The 21,789-nt window shown below is 45.0% G+C and overlaps 1 protein-coding gene across 1 annotated transcript in view; it reads left to right on the top strand.

The window, feature by feature from the left end:
• The first annotated feature begins 1,691 nt into the window (after window positions 1-1,691).
• Window positions 1,692-21,789, top strand: part of fndc3ba (fibronectin type III domain containing 3Ba) — a 341,227-nt gene continuing 321,129 nt past the window's right edge. Inside the window, exon 1 of the mRNA XM_060834618.1 lies at window positions 1,692-1,849. The gene's annotated coding sequence lies outside the window, so the exon portion shown is untranslated. The remainder of the gene's footprint in view (window positions 1,850-21,789) is intronic.

Below are 21,789 nucleotides of genomic sequence, written 5' to 3'. Positions count from 1 at the left end.
ATAGGTCAGTAGTCAAGTGTCACATCTTCTTGACCTGAATAGCAAATTTCACACAACAGCCATGAAAGTAGAGGAAAACGTCTTACTTTTAACACTGTGTTAAAATCTTGATGTAAAGGACTGACATTGGCTGAGACAATAGGCTCTTTCATTAATCAGCAGTGAAAACTGAAAACTCTTGAAATGAAGAACTTGCATTTCTGTAGCACCACTTGTGGTTTGTGGACCTTACAAATCATTCCACAGCCTGAAGCACTTTGAAAAGTATAGTCACCCCTTCCCTTTTGATGGTTTGCATTGCCCATACTGGGCTTCACTTGTAAATACTGAATTGGCGACATGGGTGTTTTTATTGGTGGTGGATAGAAGTTTTTTAAAAATGCAAAAAAACACATCATGGTGATTTTGGTGGTGGGAAAGGCATTCAGTTGTGTGTAATTGCACTTTGGAGTATAGAACAAAGAAAGAAAGTGCCACTGCTGTGTAAAGGGCCTGAAAGGGTCTGAAAGGGTTAATCCTGATTGAACTCCATCATCCTCACTGAGAAGTGGAGGGGAGAGCAACTGTGGATCTTGAAGAACTCAGACCAAAGCCAGATTTCTCTTAACAGTCTGCCTCAAAATATATATACCATATCCTTGTACCTTGTAAATAGTTGGAAAGGTCCAATAAATGATATCTTGTTTCCTACCAGAGACTCTTCTGGTTAGACCAGAGGGTGGCTATCCTCATCCACACTGCACCATGTGTGGAAAGTGTACCAAGAAATTATTGGTGGCAGTACATCTAACTTGTGGCACAAGGAAGCCAGTTTATGGACAGCAAGCTCCTGTGACAGTATAGCGTCAGTGAGCTGTACAGCAGGGAAACAGACACTACGGTCTAACTCGTCCACGCCGAGCAGATATCCTAAACTAATCTAGAACCATTTGGCCCATCTCTCTCTATACTCTTCCTATTCATAAAACCATCCAGATGCCTTTTCAATGTTGTACTGTTGAAGACCAATTGAGATTGGCTTTAGGGATGTTAGGTGAATGTTAACCCAGGTCACCCAGAGAACACTCCCCTCCCCTGCTCTTATTCAAAGCAGTGGCACACCGTAGAAGACAGCATGGTCTCACGGTCTTTCCCCCACTCCTTCCCCGGCAGATTGCCTCTCCCGGTGGACAGTCTTAGTCTCCAAGCTCATCGTGATTTAAAGACGTGTACATCTGTCAATAAAACACTGACCCCGCCCTCCATGTCATCCAGCGATTGCCGTAACGACCCCCTACCCCCCCAAGGTCCTCAGCTGAAGAAAGGATGGGAACTCCGCGTGAAGACTCCCGTGGTCGAATAGCCGACCAGCGGCCATTCGGGCCGAGAAGGGTCGGATCGCAGCCAAGAGACAGGGGGAGGGGCGGGACAAGGAATGCAGTGTATTTGCTGTGTGCGATTCCCTCCTGGTCTCTGAATACTTCCCCCTTCTCTCAAAAGGTGCGACCCCACAGGGCGAACCCCAGCCGCTGAATTTATCTTCCTTTTCTGCTGCTTTTGGGAGGGAGGGAATAGGAAAACCGGGCAGCCACAAGTTACGAACTGTCTTGCAGGAGGCGGGGGAGAGCAGTGGGAATGTCTGTTTGTCTTCAAGGTTGAATGTCTATTAGCCTGAATACGGTAGATGTGAGCAGCAACTGGTGCAATGTGTAACCAGAAGACAGTAACATGGCGAGAGCTCCTCTGTTCGCCAGTCTCCCTATTCTGAGCAAAGGGATTTGTAACTGAGGGCATTTAATGCTTGCTGGAGGAGCACGGGGCTTTGTAAGCGAGGGGGAAACACACACACACACAGAGTCTAAAATAAGAGGTAAGGCGCTTCTGAAAGAGAAACTCCACGGGGGGGAAGACGGTGGCGGAGGGAGAGAGGCTGAAATTCACATCCTTTTTTCACTCTATCCCCAGCTTTTGCAGTGAAATGAGGTTTGGATTTCTTTACCCCCCGGGTGAGTGCAGACAGTAAACCTTTCTGTGAGCCCGTAGCTCGACCCCGTTTTGGAGGGGGTGGGGGAGAGAGTTTTTTTGGGGGGGGGGGGAAAAAGTTTTTGAAAGTTTTGATCGGGAATCTCTGCTTTAAAAAAAAACCCAAAAGAAGGGCTTTTGTCACAACCGATCAGTCAGCCTCTTATCTAGAGGGGGATTTTGCGTTACTTGTGTGCGGGGGCGGAATCGGTTTTAAAGATTTGTTCACTTAATTTTCTTTTTCTGTCACGTTCTGGGGGGGGGGGGGGGGCGGTGCGGTGGAGAATGTGTGCAGATTCTAGCAGCGTCCCCTCTGAAGATGAATTCCAGTCTGGAGCAGAACTTGTGGTTACAAACGTCTGTTCTTTTGAGAAAGCGCGGCGTTTCCTAATTAACTCCGAAGCCAGTAGTTACTTTTGGGGGAGAAGGGGGGTCGGCAGTAAGAAAACCGTTGATTTTTGCTAAAATTATAAATCACTCGACTTGAGGGGGGGGGAAGAACATCTTGGCAAACATCATGAGATTTTTTACCATGTGTTACTTGTTTTTTTTTCGATCCCTCTCCTTCCATTTGCCGACTGATTCTATTTTGAAAACAAAACTTAAAAATATTTTGCAAAGGAAAATGCAGTGAGTGTCTGCCTCACAGTTACTGCTTTCCCATCGGAGCCTCGCATTCCAGTCAGACTCTTTCCTAATTCCCGAGGAAGGGGGTGGGGGGGGGGGGGCGGTGGGAGAGAGAGAGAAGGTGGTGTTGGGGGGTGGGTGGGGAGGTGAATTGACAAAGGGAATAAACTGGGAGTCCTGTGTAAATTTCAGCTTCTATAAGAGTCTGTGAGTCAGAGGTCGCATGGGTCAAAGTCGAAATGCTCGTGTGTGCCGTTTTAAGCAGAAATTGCTATTTTATTTTTGCTGTTTCTTTCTCTCGTCTGCACGAATGAAAACAAAACCTCATGAAGTGCAGCTTCCTCCCACCCCCCCACCCCCAAAAAACCTCAAATATAAAAAGGGCAGAGGAAAGAAATACGAATTTTTTGTGTTTTTGTTGTGTTAATTTGTAAAAAAAAATGCACAATTGGAAAGTCACGGAGAGGAATTGTGCTGAGGAGCACAGACTGCTTTAAGGTGAGACTAGAATCGCAGACGGCAGGAGAGAACTAGTCTAGGGAGCGACGGGAATTGAGACTTTATCCAGATAGCATCAGGTGTGGCTGGCAGTCACATCCAAAATCTACAGCCTAGAGCATTAAAAAAAATCTGGATCTATGGGACATATTGGAGGAATAGAGACAGGCAGGGGTCTGAAATGAAATGAAAATATGTTGATTCCCCCTCCTTTTAAGTTGCATACGAATGAGCTGTCATTCTTGGCTGGGTAAAAAGTCTGCATTATAATGGGAAGTTTGAAAAAGTTCATCTAAAATATGAATTTGTATCTTTTTTTCTGGACCTGTTCTTTTACTCCTCCCATTCCAGCCAACCCCAGCGGTTCAGGTCGTTCTTTGTGTCTGTGATGGAATCTGTTACATTCCACGGAACTCTTTTTTTTGTTCCCTCCCCCCTCCCTAAAAAGGACTACAGTATTTTCAATGTGTCTTGCATTTGTAGATTTTCCAGTGTATCGCCAGTTTCCCTGTCAATTTCCAAGTCAGCTTCAAACAAGTTGGTTCATTGTGATCAGTTTCAGCCCTTCCACGTCCCCAGTCTATCCAGACTTGGCAAAACTTGGAAAAGTTCTTTTTTCGTAGTGTGTGAAAAGCGAACAAGGAAATCGGTTAAAACGTAGCAGGACAAGGGGGAAAGGGAGAAAATTGTACAGTGAGGGCCTCTAATAACAAAAAAAGAAAATATTAATATGAATCTTGCTTCCAGAAATATTTGTGTCTTGAGTCAGTGCCAGGATTATTGAAGGCAGTGAGGTTGGAATGCCTGTCTTTGAGCTTAATCCTGAGGGGTTGGATTAATTTTGGAATGGGGTCTATGGATGGACAGCACTGAATTTTAAAAGGTATCATGTGATTATTAATTGACAAAGGGCTGGAACTCTCCCAGGGCATTTCTGCTACAATTCCCACGGGGGGGTTGTGACAGGACATTGGAATTTCCCATTTTTCTCCAAGAAGAATTTTGATACAGTCACATTTTAGTGCCCCTGTCTTTTCTTTTTCTGCTAATTCTGCTGCCCACTTCATCCCGTCCTGAGGTGGTCGACTCCTTAGTGAGGAGGGAGTGGGGCACTTTAATTCTCTTTGGTCCCTTTGTCTTGGTGACTGTATTTGACTGACAGAGTGCTTCACAGTTGGATCACTCCTGCCCTGAACTCAGCCTTACACATTTCACCCAGCAAGAGGCACTAGATCCCAATCAAAGAAAAGAAACGTCTACGTTTTTGTAGCACCTTTCGGAGCATCAAAAGGCTGTCCAGCTAATGAAGCATAGTGTGAAGTGTTGTCACTGTTGTAATGAAGCAACCAATTTGCACACAGCAAGATCCCACAAATAGAAATGTGGTAACAGATTAGTGATGTTGGGTGTTAAATTTTGGAACACGGAGAAGCCAGGGACAACCACGCCACTGGTAAAATAACATTGTACAATCTTTATTGAAAACAAAAACACCTGGAGACTACAGCAGGTCAGGCAGTATCCATGGAGAGAAAGCAAGCTACCGTTTCGAATCTAGCAGACTCTCATCTGCTCTCTTTGCTGTGTACTTGAGAAGGCAGTTTGAGCCTTGACTTTCAAGCTGACTTGAATGACAGTATCTCTGACAGTGCAGAATGTCCCTGATGTTGCATTGGCAATGTCATCATGGATTATGTCTTCATGTCTGGAGAGGAATTTAGACCCAAACACTGACTCCATTAAACAATCACAGGCCAAATACAGCATAGGGTTGATTGTAGACTACAGCCTCCTCTGCACTGTCCCCATCACTCTGAGGACAGGTATAGCATTGAGCTAGATACAAAGTAAAACTTCCTCTATGCTGTCCTGATCAAATATTCCAGGAATGATTCAACATTCCCTCCAACAGACGAGAATTTCAGTCTGTGAATTGAGAACTTTTGTATTTCTACAACCTAAATAGCAATGAATGATACTCTGTGGCAGCACAGATCACAGGAAACAGTCAAGGTGATTCTTCCCATTCCAATCTGATCTTTTATCCAGCCTGTGAATAATGGGGAGATGATTTTTCCACCTTCTTTGTCAGGGTGGGGACCTGGTGAAGCAGAATTTCAGTCCTTTGCAGATCCCACCTTAACTTTCCTTTTCATCATTCATTGCTCAAAACCAGAGCTGATCCATTGTGCTATGGTCTCCATCTTGGAGAGGGCAAGGAGGCAGTTCCTGAAGTTATTCCAGCTGGACCAGGGATTGAACCTCATGCTGTAGGTAGCAATCTCGTCCACACTATCTATGAAGTGGCAGCATGTGCTGTTACAGGTCTTTGTGCAGGTTGAACCTATGACGGAGAGTGACCAGGATCACTCCAGGTCATGGAGTGATGGAGAGTCCCAGAGAAAATAGTGAATGTAACGTCCGTGCTTAATAAGTAGTGGGCGTGGGGCAAGCAGAAAAAATGAAACTGTAAACTAGTTAGCCTGACCTCAGTCATTGGTAAAATGTTAGAGTCCATGTTTCATCACTATAAACATCATCAGTGAGCCTCTGGTGAAGCACTGGTGTTAGTGACCCGCTTTCTATTTATGTTTAGATTTCCTTGGGTTGGTGATATCATTTCCTGTGATTATATCATTTCCTATGGTGATGTCACTTTCTGTTCTTTTTCTCAGAAGGTGGTAAATGAGGTAAAAGGGGAGGTCATGTCTGACAAATCTGTTAGAACTCCTTAAGGAGGTAATGAGCAAGTGGATATGATCTACTTGGATTTCTAGAAGGCCTTTGGCAAGGTGCCATACAGGAGGCTGCTAAATAAGATAAAATCCCATGGTTGTGGCAGGATACTGACATGGATGGAGCATTGTCTGACTGACAGAAGGAACAGAGGTGGCATAAAAGGGTCTTTTACAGGATGGCAGCCGGTGATTAGTGGAGTTCCACAGGCTTCAGTGTTGGGCCCACAACTATTCAAATTATACATTAATGATCTGGATGAAAGAACTGAGGCCATTGTTGCTAAGTTTGCAGAAGGAACAAAGATAGGTGAATGGAGGGACAAGTAGTGTTGAGAAGTGGGGAGGTTGCAGAAGGACTTGGACAATCTAGGAGATCGAGAAATGAAATGGCAGATGGAATGCAATGTGAGAAAGTGGGAAATTATGCACTTTGGTGGGAAGAATAGAGAAATTGACTATTTTCTAAATGAGGAAAGGCGTTACAAATCTGAAGCATAAAGTGACCTAATTCAGGATTCTCTTCAAGTTAACATGCAGGTGTACTTGGTAGTTAGGAGGGCAAATGCAATGTTAACGTTTATTGCTAGTGGGCTAGAATACAAGAGCAGAGGTGTATTACTGAGGCTGTATAAGGCTCTGGTCAGATTGCATTTGGAAAATTGTGAGCAGTGTTGGGCTTCGTATCCAAGGAAGTATGCATAGGTTCAGAGGACATTCACAAGCATGATCATGGGGATGAAGGGCTTATCGTATGAGGAGTCGTTGAGGACTCTGGGTCTGTACTCGGTGGAGTTTAGAAGGGTGAGGGGAAATCTGTTTGAAAGTTAAAGAATACTGAGAGTGAGAAGATATTTTCACTACTAGGAGAGGCTAAGACCCATGAACACAGCCTCAGAGTGAAGGGACAACACTTTCAAACTGAGCAGAGAATCATAGAATCCCCACAGTGTGGAAGCAGGCCATTTGACTCATCGAGTCCACACCAAACCTCCAAAGATCATCCCACCCAGATCCATCCACCTAATCTAACCATGTAACTCTGCATTTCCCATGGCTAATTCGCCTAGCCTGTGAATCCTTGCACACTAGGGCCAATTTTAGCACGGTCAGTCCAACTAACCCGCACATCTTTGGACTGTGGAAGGAAACCGGAGCATCAGGAGAAAACCCACACAGACACAGGGAGAGCATGCAAACTCCACACAGAAAATTGCTTGACAATGGGATTGAACCCGGGTCCCTGGTGCTGAGAGGCAGCAGTGCCAACTACTGAGCCACCTTGCAGCCCCCATGACGGGAAATTACTTTAGCACGGGGGTGGATGTTCTGTAGCATTGATTGCCGCAGAGGCATGTGGAGGCCATTTCATTAAGTGTATTTAAGACAGAGTTGTTCATTCGTGAGGGGAGCAAGGGTTACAGGGAGAAGGCAGGAGAATGGAGTTGAGAAACATTTCAGCCATGATCAAATGGTGGAACAGACTTGATGGCCCAATGGTCTAATTCAGCTCCTAAATCTTATGGTCTTCTGGTAGAAACTCTAACTTCTTTCCATCACTGAAAACTCTTGCAGTCATACCGTCTGCCATTGACCTAATTTGGAAGGATTTTGGAAACTGAACTTCAACCTGTTTTGCCACATTATGAATGCATCTTCCTCAGCCATTCAAGTTTTGGAGTGTGTCCTAGACAGGGACATTGCCCATCGCATCACCTCATTTACCTGATTTTCGCTTCACCCCCTGCTCGCATTAAAATCTTTAAAGGCCAAGAGTTTGATTTCTGCCAGATTGCCACTGGTGATACTGCTGAGAGTTGTGCACATGTATCTGAGGAAACCCTCCTGTAAATGTGGGGTGATGAGTTGAAGAATCTGTGACAGAGGCAGATATGCGTAGAATTACTTGCAGAAAGGATGCAGCCAGAATGTCGTTTGACTTAGGCAAAGGTGAGGACTGCAGATGCTGGAAACCAGAGTTTAGATCAGAGTGGTGCTGGAAAAGCACAGCAGGTCAGGCAGCATCCGAGGAGTAGGAAAATCGATGTTTTGGGCAAAAGCCCTTCATCAGGAATAGAGGCAGGAAGCCTCCACGGTGAAGAGATAAATGGGGGGGGTTGGGCTTGGGGAGAAGGTAGCAAAGAGTACAATAGATGAATGGGGGTGGGGATGGAGGTGATAGGTCAGAGGGGAGGGTGGAGCGGATAGATGGGAAGGGAGACTGGCAGGTAGGACAGGTCATGAGGACAGCGCTGAGCTGGAACTGTGGTGAGGTGGGGGAAGGGGAAATGAAACTGGTGAAGTCCACATTGATGCTCTGGGATTGAAGTGTTCCAAGGCGAAAGATGAGGCATTCTTCCTCCAGGCGTCGGGTGGTGAGGGAGCAGTGGTGAAGGAGGCCCAGGACCTCCACGTCCTCGGCACAGTGGAAGGGGGAGTTGAAATGTTGGGCCACGGGGTGATGGGATTAGTTGGTGCAGGTGTCCTGGAGATGTTCCCTGAAGCGCACTGCGAGGAGGCGTCCAGTCTCCCCAATGTAGAGGAGACTGCATCGGGAGCAACGGATACAATAAATGATATTGGTGGATGTGCAGGTGAAAGTTTGATGGATGTGGAAGGCTCCTTTGGGGCCTTGAATGGAGGTGAGGATGCAGGTGTGGGTGCAGGTTTTGCAATTCCTGCAGTGGCAGGGGAAGGTGCCAGGACGGGAGGGTGGGCGTGGACCTGACCAGGTAGTCACGGAGAGAATGTTCTTTGCAGAAAGCGGAAAGGGGTGGGGAGGGAAATATATCCCTGGTGGAGGGGTCCGTTAGGAGATGGCAGAAATGTCGGCGGATGATATGGTTAATACGAAGGTTGGTAGGGTGGAAAGTGAGGACCAGGGGGGTTCTGTCCTTGTTACAGTTGGAGAGGTGGGGTTTGAGGGCGGGGATGTGGATGAGATGCGTTGGAGGGCAACTTCAACCACGTGAGAAGGGAAATTGCGATCTCTAAAGAAGGAGGCCACATGGTGTGTTCTGTGGTGGAACTGGTCCCCTTGAAAGCGGATACGGTGGAGGCGGAGGAATTGAGAATACGGGATGGCATTTTTGCAGGAGGTGGGTTGGGAAGAGGTGTAATCCAGGTAGCTGTGGGAGTCAGTGGGTTTGTAAAAAATGTCAGTGTCAAGTCGGTCTCTGACTTATCCTAGAGGAAATATATAAACCAATGTTTTCTTGCCCAACATGGGTTAACAATTCAAATTACATGAAATATGAGAAGCGGCTATTTTTATTTTCAGAGGTTTGAGCTTTTCGAAATGGTGCCAGTAACTTATATAACATTTATAAACCAATTTTGCATCTTTCATTCATTCTTTGCAAACCCCCCCCCCCCCCAGGTTTATCAGTGTTCAACATAAATACAGGTAATAAATCAGTATCTTTACTCAGCCTCCAGCAGGCTGCTCTCATAGTGCAGTCCCTGTGACTGGTTTCTGAGTGTAAATCAACAAGAGACCATCAATTCTTGCCACCATGTACAATTCATTATAAAGAGGGGGGTTGTTTCTGTTGAAATAACTCTGGACTTTTGGATTTCATCAGCTGTTAGTTTGTTTGGCTTTCTTCGTCATGCTTCTGAGGGGGAGCAGACAGTACCTTACAAAAACTGCTTGCAGCCTCAGGAAAAAACTGGAATTAACGCTTTACCTTTTTGTTTTGATCTTTTATCCAAACAAATCAAATTTAATTTGGCTGGTTCTAATAATAGTTTCCCTGATGCCTATCTGTTGCACTTTGATCACCAGATTAGAAATGAACCAACAGCAAGTGCTGGCGTGCTCTGCAAATGGCTCGTTCTGTGGTCACTTTTAATAAATTGTTTGCAAATGGGAATAGCACAAACTGATGGATTTCGGTCTCTATGAAGTTAGGAGGCTGGAGACCTTGGTGACTCTGCAGAGTGGGGCATTCCTTTTGTTTGAGACAGTCCTTACCTGGTGACTGCTATAGGATATTTAATTTAATAATTTTTTGCAAATGTTACAGCTTTTAATGTCAATATAAACCATGTTACGTACATCATTTCTGGCAGTGAGTCCTTACCTTTTTCAAAGACTTATGGTGTCAGTTTCAAAACTATTTTAATTGGACTATTTATTTGATTTGGCTGCTGTGATATGTTACCATTTGTGGATTCGTGTTTGTTTGTTATAAAGGTTTTCCAGTACAGGAGCAGGCCACTCTGCCCATTCTGTGTGTACTAGTACTTTGCTGGAGGAATGTGAAACTAATTCAGTTCCCTCACTCTTTCTCACGGCGCTGTATTAATCCCAAGCCAATCCCAGTGCCATGCTCTCTTCCGATAGCCCTGTATCAATCCCCAAACTGATCCCCCGCCCCGTGCTTTGCCTGTAACCACGTATCAATCTCAAAATAATGCCATTGCCCCAAACTCTCCCCATTGTCCTGTGTCATCTTTTGTTTCTAATACTCATCTCATTTTCTCTGAAACAATGTAATAATATCTGCCTCAGTAAGCCTCGAAGTAATCTGTGCTCCAAAACCCCTTGTCCAAACCTGACACATCATTCTTATGCAAACACTTTCAAGTTGGGTGGCACGGTGGCTCAGTGGTTAGCGCTGCTGCCTCATAGAACCAGGGACCTGTGTTCAATTCCTGCCTTAGGTGACTGTCTGTGTGGAGTTTGCACATTATCTGCGTGGGTTTCCTCTGGGTACTCTGCTTGCCTCCCACAATCCAGAGATGTGCAGGCCAGGTGAATTGGCTATGCTAAATTGCTCCTCTTCGGAGGGTTGGTGTGGATTTGTTGGGCCGAGGGCCTATTTCAGTACTGTAAGTAATCTAACCTTGTGGGGATCTTGTCATTGACTCATCAGCCAGAGAGTCTGCACTTTGAACTGATTTTTAGTAATTCCGTTCATAGTTTTAAATAAAAAGTCCAATATCTCTCCTCCTGACCTCCTTTGGTGCTGCAGCAATAGCCCTAGTATCTCATCTCTCCTCACAACCATTAAGTTCCAATCTTGCTTCCCTCCACTGAATCCACTCTGAATGGTTTGAATATCAATTTTATGATTGAGATGTCCAAAATGGCATAACATGCTCAAATTGTAATCTCACCAAAACATCATCATTTCATACGTAACTCTTGTATTTGGTGATACTGTCTATAAAACACATAATCCTATTTGCTTCTTCATTACGTTAGCCACCTGTCCCTCCAGGAAATTAGTGATGAGAATTCATCCAACATCTGTCCAAGGCATTTATACTCTTAAATCCTTTCCTTCATTACCACTTCTTCTCCAGGCTATTTCAGCTCAGACATATACTTGTCAAATAATGTGATCTTCTGTAATGGTGGAGTAAGCATGAGGGGCTGAATGGCCTACTCGTTCCAATTCATCTATTTAGATGTTAGGTTAACATTGAATGCACACTGAAATTTACCTTACCATCAACGATTCAGATTTAAATTTCACTCCATCATAACATCAGTCCTTTTTGTTATTGTTTTAAACCATAGAAACATAGAAAATAGGCGCTGGAGTAGGCCATTCAGCCCTTCGAGCCTGCTCCACCATTCAACATAATCATGTCTGATCATTCAACCCTGTACCCTCGGGCAACATCCAGGCAAACCTCTTTTGCACCTATACTATGGTGACCAGAACTGCACACAGTAGTTTGGATTAGATGAGATGAGATTACTTACAGTGTGGAAACAGGCCCTTCGGCCCAACAAGTCCACACTGACCCTCCGAAGAGCAACTCACCCAGACCCCTTCCCCTCTTCACCCAACACTACGGGCAATTTAGAACGGCCAATTCACCTTATCTGCAAACTAAAGTAAACTGTTGTAACTAAAATGACGTCATATACAGTCTGATAAAGTCTGATTCACGGGAATGGTTCCTGAGATGAGGGACTACGTGGATTGTTTGGTGAAGTTGATGGCAGTTTGCTTAGAGAAGGTTAAGAGGAGATTTGGTTGAGGTGTTCAAATCCACAAGCAATCTGGACCAATAGGGAGACATTGATCTTATTGGTAAAAGGGTCAAAAATCAGAGCACAGCGATTGAAGATAGTTGGCATAAGCAGCGAAGGCGACATTGTGGAAAAAATGTTTTTATGTGATTAGGATCTGGAATGCGCTGCCTGCAAGTGCAGTAGAGGCAGAATCAATCAAGGCATCAAAGGAGGAATTGAATAAGCACCTGAAGGGAGGAAATTAGCAATGCTACAAATTAAGAACTTTGTGAGAGATAAACTAAATTACCGTTGCAATGGATTGACATGGAGTAAAGGGTATCAATGACCGCCTTCTATGCTCTAAGCATTCTAAAATTCTGTGGGTAAGGATTCATCATTGGAAATTTGCAGAGTTGTTTATAATTCAGTGGATTGAGAATTACTCATTGATAATTATGAAGTTGAAGTTTATTCAGCAGGGCAAATGTTAATCTCTAACTGAATGAGAGTGTGGTTTAATTAGCAGGGTAAGAATTATTGATTGTTTTGCTGAAAAGAGAGCCATAATGTCAAAGATTTTTATTTTGCCCTCATCAAGACAAATGCAAGTATGCCAAATTCCAAGGGAAATAATAATTTATATGCATGAGTAACAGACTGCTGATCTGTTGGTAAGTGGATCCTTATTATCTGAGGTATTGCCACAGAAAATGCACAGGGAGCATTTACCGTAAACTTTTATCTTAATTGAAAAGTTGCAATAAGTGGACAAATTCCAAGTCTCTGTTGTTCATATAGTATAAATTGTTGTTCCCTTTGAAATTTAGTATACTTGCATCTGTTCAGATGAATGCAGAATGAAAATATTCAACAGGATACTTTTTATTCAGTAGTATTCATGTCCTGTGCCATCAAGTGACTGTCATTGTCTGTACAGAGTTGCAGTTTATTCAGCAAGGTAAAGCTGTGTCCTGTGAAACACCTATGAGGATGGTGTTTCACAGAAGGATAAGGATTGCTCACTGAAAATATATAGAATCAGTGTAATATTCAACATTATAAGGGTTAAGGGCATAACATGTCAGATTTTAGATTTGCAATTATGATATCAGTCACCAGGGTGACATTCCAGGATTGAATGGCCAGAATTACTGATTGGAGGGATTTCTCCCAACCCTGTGCTATAGTTAGGAGTTCAATGCTCCATCACCTTCCCATAAATTCCCCAAAAGCACAATGTTATTCCTTCTTAGACAGCACAGCCAAAATACTGACCTCTACCGCCTAGAAGGACAACAGCAGTAGATATCTGGGAGGAGCACCACCAAGTTCTCTCCAAGCCACTCACCATCCTGACTTGGCAATATATCACCAATTCTTCAGCATCATTGGTTCAAAATCCCGGAACCCCCTTCTTAACCACTTTGTGGGGTATCTATAGCCCAAGGACTGCAGCCGTTCACAAAGATAGTGGAGTATCACCTTTTCAAGGACAATGTAAGGAAGGTCAATCAATGCTGAACTTGAAACTCATACTTAAATTCCCAGGACATACCAGTGTGATGTACTATCAACATCCTGGGGTTACCATTGACAGAAACTGAGCTGGGGACTCTTCATATAATTGGTATGTCTGTAAGAGCTGGTCACAGGCTCAGAATCTTGCAGAGAGCAACTCACCTCCAGACTCCCCAAAGTCTGTCCAAAAGGTGGCACAGTGGTTAACACTGCTGCCTCACAGCGCCAGAGACCCGGGTTCAATTCCCGCCTCAGGCGACTGACTGTGTGGAGTTTGCACGTTCTCCCTGTGTGTCTGCATGGGTTTCCTCCAGGTACTCCGATTTCCTCCTACAGTCCAAAGATGTGTGGGTCAGGTGAATTAGCCATGCTAAATTGCCCGTAGTGTTAGGTGAAGGGGTAAATGTAGGGGTATGGGTGGGTTGCGCTTCGGCGGGTCAGTGTGAGCTTGTTGGGCCGAAGGGCCTGTCTCCAAACTGTAAGTAATCTTAAAAAAAAGGCACAAGTCAGAATTGTGCCAAGTTCATGTCCGACAACACTCAAGTAGTTCAACGCCAACTGGCACAAAGTAACTCGCTTCACTGATATCTCATCCATCACTTTAAATATTCACTCCATCCACCATTGATGCCTAATGACAGTAGTGTGTGCCACCTACAAGATGGACTGAAAAATCACCAGGGCTCCTTTGATAGCATCTTCCAAAACTATGAGCTGCTATCATCTAGAAAAATGTGCAGCAGATAAATAAGAACACCTCTCTCTGTATGTTCCCCCTCCAAGCCACTCACCATCCAGACTTGGAAATATGTCACCATTCCGTCAGTGTTGTCGGTCAAAATCTTGGAGCTACCACCCCAATGGCATTGTGGGTAGACTACAATAAACGGACTGCAGCAGTTCAAGAAGACAACTTGCCTCCATCTTCTCAAGGGCAACCAGGGAGAGGCAATGAATGTTGACCCAGCCAGTAACAATTCATCCCTCCAATAAATAAGAAAAAATATACAAGTCCCATGAATTAATAAAAAAGTGTTTTCCTTGCCTGATGTAAGAATACTGTCTCTAGCGCAGTCTGCCTTGCCCTGCATTCTCACTTTTCACTGTCACACTTATAGTGTTAGGTGCATTAGTCAGAGGGAAATGGGTCTGGGTGGGTTACTCTTCGGAAGGTTAATGTGGTCTTGTTGGGCTGAAGGGCCTGTTTCCACACTGTAAGGGAATCTAAACATGATCCAGAGCTGAGGCTACTCATCATCGGACTGGACTTCCCCTGACAATTGACTGAACTCAGAGTTTTGGATGTTTCTCTCAATTAAAGAGACATTGCTTTAATTGTGGCCAAGTCAGTGGTGTACTATGAAGGGGATGTAACAATTCCCCACACAGTTCAGTTGAATTATAATTTGTTCAATCATGAATGTTTCTGGCTAGACCAACATTTATTGCCCATTGCTAATTCGCTTGCAGAAGGTGTTGGGGAGTTTCCCTCTTGAACCACTGCAGTCTATTTGATGTTGCGACACCCAGAGAGCTGTTAGAGAGTTCTAGATCTTTGCTGCAGCAACACTGAAGGGGAAGCAGTATATTTCCAAATCGAATGGGTGAATGGCTTGGAGGAGAGTGATATTCCCTTAGATCTGCTGCCTTTGTCTTTCTAGATGGTTGAGATTGTAATTTGGATGGCACTATCACAGGAGAGTTGCTGCAGTGCATCTTGTAGACAGTACACACTGCTGCTACTATTGAGTATCGATGGTGAAGGCAGTGAATGTTTGTGGATGTGGTGCAAATCAAGCAGAATGCTTTGTCCTGGATGGCGTCAGGCGTCTTGAGTGTTGTTGGAGCTGAACTCATCCAGGCAAGTGCAGAGAATCAAAACACTCTCCTATATTTAGTCTTGCAGATAGCAGCAGGCTTTGGCTAATGGGGGTGGGGAGATGTTGGAGCGGAGTTTCTTGCCACAGGAATCCTAGCCACCTACCTGCTGTTATAGCCACAATAGTTATGAGGCTGGTTCTGTTCAGTTTTAAGTCAGTGATAATTCCAAACGTCTAATCCCAAACGCACAGTATTAATCTCGGCAGGACAGTCAGCGTATAATTTCAGGTGATATTACTGGCGGGCATAGGTTTAATTGTGAATAACTCTGTGTTATAGCATGGTGAAGGCCAGGCATATCACAATATGACACTGGGATACAGTGCTGGTGGGGACAGGTCTGTCACTGTTTAACACTGGGGTATAGTATTGGTGGGGACAAGTCTGTCACTGTGTAACTCTGGGGTATAGTATTGATGGGGACAGGTCTGTCACTGTGTAACACTGCGGTACAGTACTGGTGGGGACAGGTCTGTCACTGTACAACACTGGAGTATAGTATTGGTGGGGACAGCTCTGTCACTGTGTAACACTGGGGTACAGTACTGGTGGGGACAGGTCTGTCACTGTGTAACAATGGGGTACAGTACTGGTGGGGACAGGTCTGTCACTGCGTAATACCGGGACCAAGTCCTGGTGGGGACAGGTCTGTCACTGTGTAACACAGGGGTACAGTACTGGTGGGACAGGCCTGTCGCTGTGTAACACTGGGGTACAGTACTGGTGGGACAGATCTGTCGCTGTGTAACACTGGGGTACAGTACTGGTGGGGACAAATCTGTCACTGTGTGGCTGGCTCCTGTGTATTACTTCCATGGGCTAATGATTTGGTTTCACTCCTTGGTGAGAGTTGAAAATAATTTTTCTCTGTTTCTCACTGCGCTGTCACCTCTGACCCCAGTATCCTTCAGTCCCATGTCTTCCACTGCCCTCCCTCTAAAAAATGAATGGAGATTTAAATGTGAACTGGACCCATCAGTAGTTTTTCAGTTGAGCTCCTTAAGGCAGTCAAGGCTGTGAGCTCTGAAGGCCGGGCTTTGAGATGTTTAAAGCCATTACCTTGACTACCTCTGAGCGCAAAGCACCCTCTGTGTCTGAGATATGACCTTTGGTGGGGCTACTGGAATCAACTGCAAAGTCCTGTTGCTTCTCCTTCCCCTGCTCGAGAAATGGACATTACCATCTGAGCAGTCAGCCATCCTGGGGGAAGGGGAAGAAAAGATTTGCATTTACCTGTATGTGGAACCTTCCTCCAACTCCAGACACCCCGTACAGACAATGATATGTATTTGACCTATTACAATGCTTAAACAGTGACATGGACTGCTTGGGTCAAATAGCCTAGTTCTGTGCTTTAAAGTGTGTGTCACTGAGACAATCCAGCAGCCAATATACATATAGAAGTCTCCAACAATCTGCTACCATGATCGAGCTGGATTGACAGGCACAATTGCCTACTCCTACTCCCACTTCCTATGTTCCCACCTGTCTTAGAAGTGTTGCTTAGATATTGGCCTCAGTGCACTGGGGAAAGGAGTTCCCCAGCTCCCCATATATATAATTGCACAGGGTCCGTATTACATCCACAGCAGAGACAGGCTCACATTTTATGCTTCCCCTTAAGGAGGTACTTCCGACAATGTAGCATTCACTCAGTACTGGGGCAGCATAAGGGAATGAAACAACAGTCCTGGACTATTGGGGTTTAAGTCTTGGTTGTGGGATTTGAACTCCCATCCTTTAACACTTGAAGGATGAGCGTGCAGCACACTGAGCCGCTTTATGGGCTTTCCTTCTGCTCCCATTGAGAATCAGTAAGTCAGGCCAGATGGAGCCTGAGGTCTGTCTGCAATGTGCAGGTCAGTTAGTCAATGTTCTAACCAGCTGAGCCACGCAGACAGCACAGATCTTTGGTGGAGTGCTTTTTATTGCAGGAAGCACGTGATAGAATCTTTCAGCCAAGCCTGACAAAAGAAATCCTCCTTGATCCTGACAGAGTCTGGAGACTGTGTCTTCTGGATTCCCAAAAACTTCATCCAACTTCTGATTGTTTGAGGTTTGCTTTTGAAGTTGAGCACTGATTGCAAGCAACAGGCAGCCTGTTCCACATGAAAAACCCCCACTGAGTGATGTCGAACAGTGGTTACTTAAAGCTGGCGTGCTGCATTCTGGTGAGAACATCACTGAAGAATGCCCACAGAAATATCTCTCCATTTCAGACAGATTGCCATCTGAAAACAGTGGCTATAGGACATCATACTGAATCATAGAATCCCAACAGTGTTGGGGACAGGCCATTCAGCCCATCAAGTCCACACCAACCTGTCACCCTGCATTTTCCCATGGCTAATCCACCTAACCTGCACATCTTTGGACTGTGGGAAGAAACTGGAGCAACTAGCAGAAACAGGGAGAATGTGCAAAACCCACACAAGACTGGGATCGAACCTAGCACTCTGGGGTGGCAGTGTGACCAGTCAGCCATTGTGCCACCCACTGAAGCCCTCTTAAGTTGCTTAGAATTTCAAAAAGCTCTCAATGTTATTAAAAAGACCTCTCTTCCTCCTGCTCTTTGCCATTCCTTTCTCTTCTCCCCCCCCCCCATTTCTCTATTGTATCTCTCTCAAGTCTTCTCCCTCCATCCCCTCCCCTCTCCCTTTTCCTTTTCCTCTTCCTCTCCCCCGTCTCTCTCTCTCTTTCCTCTCCATCTCCACTGCTGTCTCTTTCCTCTCCACCTCCTTCTTCTCTCTCCCTTTCTCTCTCCTTCTGCCTCCCTCCCTCTCACTCCAACCTCTGTCTCTTACCCCCCTCTCTCCCTGTCTGACATTACAAGGATTAAGAGGTTGTATTTTTCGTCCAAAGGATACTAGCGATTTGAAATGCACTGCCTGCCAGGTTAGCAGAGGCAGGAACCCTCAGCTATTTAAAAAGGCATCTGAAGTTATCCTGGGAAGGGACCATAGAAGCAGGAATTGGCCATTCAGCCCCTTGTGCCTGTACCTCCACACTGGATCATTGCAGTTTATGTAGCTCATTGTGCAGGACAATGACAATCTTGGTATCACATGTTGTCATTGGTAACTGGAAATATGTCAATCTCTGCCTTGAACTCACTCAATGACTGAGATTTCACTGCCTTTGGGGGAGAGACCAAGTGCTGGAAATAGGATTAGGCTGGGTGGTGCATTTTCCAGCCAGTGCAGACATGCTAGGCAAGGTAGCCTGCTTTGCTGTAAGCGTTTCGACATTTTCCAAGTGGTTGAATTATCTGGAGAGGAACAATGTGCAGGGATGTGGGTTGTTCAGTATAAACCACAGCCATTGATCTCTCTCTCATGAATGAGCAGCCCTCTGGTCCAGTAGGACGATGACAACTTTACCTTTTGTTCCGATATGGCCCTTCCATTACAATGTCCCTTGGGGGCTGTTTCCATTAATTTTATTGAATGTGATCATCTGAAATAGTAGACAGACACAGCAGGATTGACTGTGTGGTGTGACGACAACATGTCGGAATCTGTGGAATGCATTGCAGCCCTTACTCGCCATACCTGAGCTAAGGATCTGCAGCTTGAGCAGTTTCACTTCAGAGTACTGAGCTGGAGACTGAGTTGGAAACACTGAGGAGAAGCAGGGAGGGAGGGAATTACCTGGACATTTTGTTCGAGAAGGCAGACATCTCATGATCCAACCCTATCCCGACAGCATCTTCAATCTGTAAACTTGGTTAGTGCTCACATTTTTAACATTCAAATATTTTAAAGGTACTTCATTGGCGATAAAGCACTCTCTGGACTGCCCTAAATGTTGCTGAACAAAGAGACCTTGGAGTGCAGGTTCATAGTTCCTTGAAAGTGGAGTCGCAGGTAGATAGAATATTGAAGAAGGTGTTTGGTATGCTTTCCTTTATTGGCCAGAGTATTGAGTACAGGGGTTGAGAGGTCATGTTGCTGCTGTACAGGACATTGGGGTTAGGCCAGTTCTGGAATATTGTGTTCAGTTCTAGTCTCCTTCCAACGGAAAGATGTTGTGGAACTTGAAAGGGTGTAGAAAAGTTTCACAAGGATGCTACCAGAATTGAAGGGTTTGAGCTATAGGGAGAGGCTAAATAGTCTGGGGCTGTTTTCCCTGGAGTGTCGGAGGCTGAGGGGTAACCTTATCGAAGATTATAAAATCCTGAGAGGCATGGATAGGGTAAAGAGACAAAGTCTTTTCCCTGGAGTAGGGGAGTCCAAAACTAGAGGGCACAGGTTTAAGTTGAGAGGGAAAAGATTTAAAAGGGACCTAAGGGGTGACGTTTTCACACAGAGGGTGGTGCGAGTATGGAAGCAGCTGCCAGAGGAAGTGGTGGAGGATGGTACAGTTACAACATTAAAAAGGAATCTGGGTGGGTATGAATAGGAAGGGTTTAGAGGGATATGGGCCAAGTGCTGGCAAATGGGTCTACATTTATTTAGGCTATCTGGTCGGCATGGATGAGTTAGACCCATCTGTTTCCGTGCTGTACATCTCTATGATTCTATGCCGTTGTGAAAGACACAACATGAATGCAGCATTTTCTCTTCTCTGGCTGCGAGTCAAGATTATCAAAATGCAGTGGGGGATTGGATTGACCTCCTTGGTTTCCCTCAGCTTTCACACAGTACTATCCCACATTTCGCACATCTCTCGTGTGACAAGTCAGTTTGATGCAACCAGCAGAGTGCCTTCCAGCTTTTAAGCCAAATTTTTTCCCCGAATTGCTGTTTAAGTGCATTTTCTTTCTAGTATAGTGATTGTAGTGGAATTTTAAATCTTTGAGAACGCCGTTTAACACAGATCAGGAAGCTTCAACATTTGCTTGAATCAGCTTTGGCCTTTGGCGAGGGATTTGAAATTACTTCACCCCAGGCTTGAGCCTGCTCAACGTGGACATCACCTTTCACCTTCCGTTTCCTGCTCTCTCTCCATGACTGAGTGATGCAGAAATATTCATGCTGCATAAATGCAATGCTGCCACTCCTTTTTAAAAGGTAGAATTTGTGTGCCTTAGGGAGATTTCTTTTCACCTTGTAATGAGTTTTTCTGAATTCAGAGCAGAGTTCCAAAATTTAGCAATTCCTGTTTACTAACAAAGAGGCTTAGATCCTGGTAGCCTAAGGGCAGATATGGAACTTTGCCCAATTAATACATATGATTTGGCTTTTTTTAAAATAAGTGACGCATTTTCCTGATTTTCTTTTGCTCTCTCATTTGTTTCCCCTCCTCTTCCCTGAAAGTTTATTTCTGGATTCCGGTTCAACATACATGTCACTCCTTTCATCTTCAGCTAAGTGTCCGGGAGTGTGGTATCATTTGTTGGGGTAAAAACAGAACGTGCTGGAGAAACCGTGCCACTGGGCGGCACGGTGGCACAGTGGTTAGCACTGCTGCCTCACAGCCCCAGAGACCTGGGTTCAATTCCACCTCAGGTGACTGACTGTGTCGAGCTTGCACATTCTCCCCGTGTCTGCGTGGGTTTCCTCCGGGTGCTCCGGTTTCCTCCCACAGTCCAAAGATGTGTGGGTCAGGTGAATTGGCCATGCTAAATTGCCCGTAGTGTTAGGGGGAGGGGTAAATGTAGGGGTATGGGTGGGTTGCGCTTTGGTGGGTCGGTGTGGACTTGTTGGGCCAAAGGGCCTGTTTCCACACTGTAAGTAATCAAAAACTCAGCATACCTGGCAGCATCTTTGGCGAAAGAGAGTGAAACCGAGGTTTTGGAGTTGAAATGTTAACTCTGTTTTTCTCTCCATAAATACCAGATCTGCTAAGTTTCTCCAGCACTTTACAAGTGCAAAATAAAAACAGAAGTAAACCACTTGGCTCCTTGTGATGGCATTGCCATTCAATAAGGTCACTACCAAGCAGTTTGTATTTCCAAACTCCACCTCCTAAATCTTCACGGTATTCTGAGACAGAGCTGCAAAGTCACACAGACCTTTAAGACAATACTGCTCATCTCCCAGTCCTGAAAGGGTGACCTCCAATTTTAAACAGTGCCCCGTAGTTGAGAACTGACCCTGAAGAGGTAACATCCTTTCCACACCCACCTTATCAAGACCATTCAAGATTGTGTACACTTCAGTCAATACACCCCTCATTGTCCTAAACTCCATTGGAAATAACATCAGTCAATCCTCATAAATTAACCACTCATTCCAGCTATCAATGTTGTGAACCTCTTCTGAATTGCCCCCAATGCATTTATCTCCTTCCCTCTATAGACCAAAAATGAAGACTTTGTTTTTCAGATCTTCAGCATTGGCTGTGTTTTGATTTTATTTGAGGGTTGGGGATTAGGACATTCCGTTGGTGTGGAACACTGGGTAGTACACTTGCTGCTGACTCAGTCGATTATAGATTCAGATACCATCTTCCGGGACATTAGCCATTAACTAACACCGGCATCCCCAGTGTGGTACTGAGGGAGCACTGCACTGTCAGAGGATCACTATTGAGAGAGCTACTACGCTAACTAAACCTTAAGAACTTTCAAAGTCTTAGCTCAAAAGAGGAGGCTAATGAAAACAATGC

The sequence above is a fragment of the Hemiscyllium ocellatum genome, chromosome 13, assembly GCF_020745735.1.
Source record: "Hemiscyllium ocellatum isolate sHemOce1 chromosome 13, sHemOce1.pat.X.cur, whole genome shotgun sequence".
Taxonomy (NCBI): domain Eukaryota; kingdom Metazoa; phylum Chordata; class Chondrichthyes; order Orectolobiformes; family Hemiscylliidae; genus Hemiscyllium; species Hemiscyllium ocellatum.
Note: the sequence above shows the minus strand (reverse complement) of the source record. Positions and strands in the feature narration are given on the sequence as shown.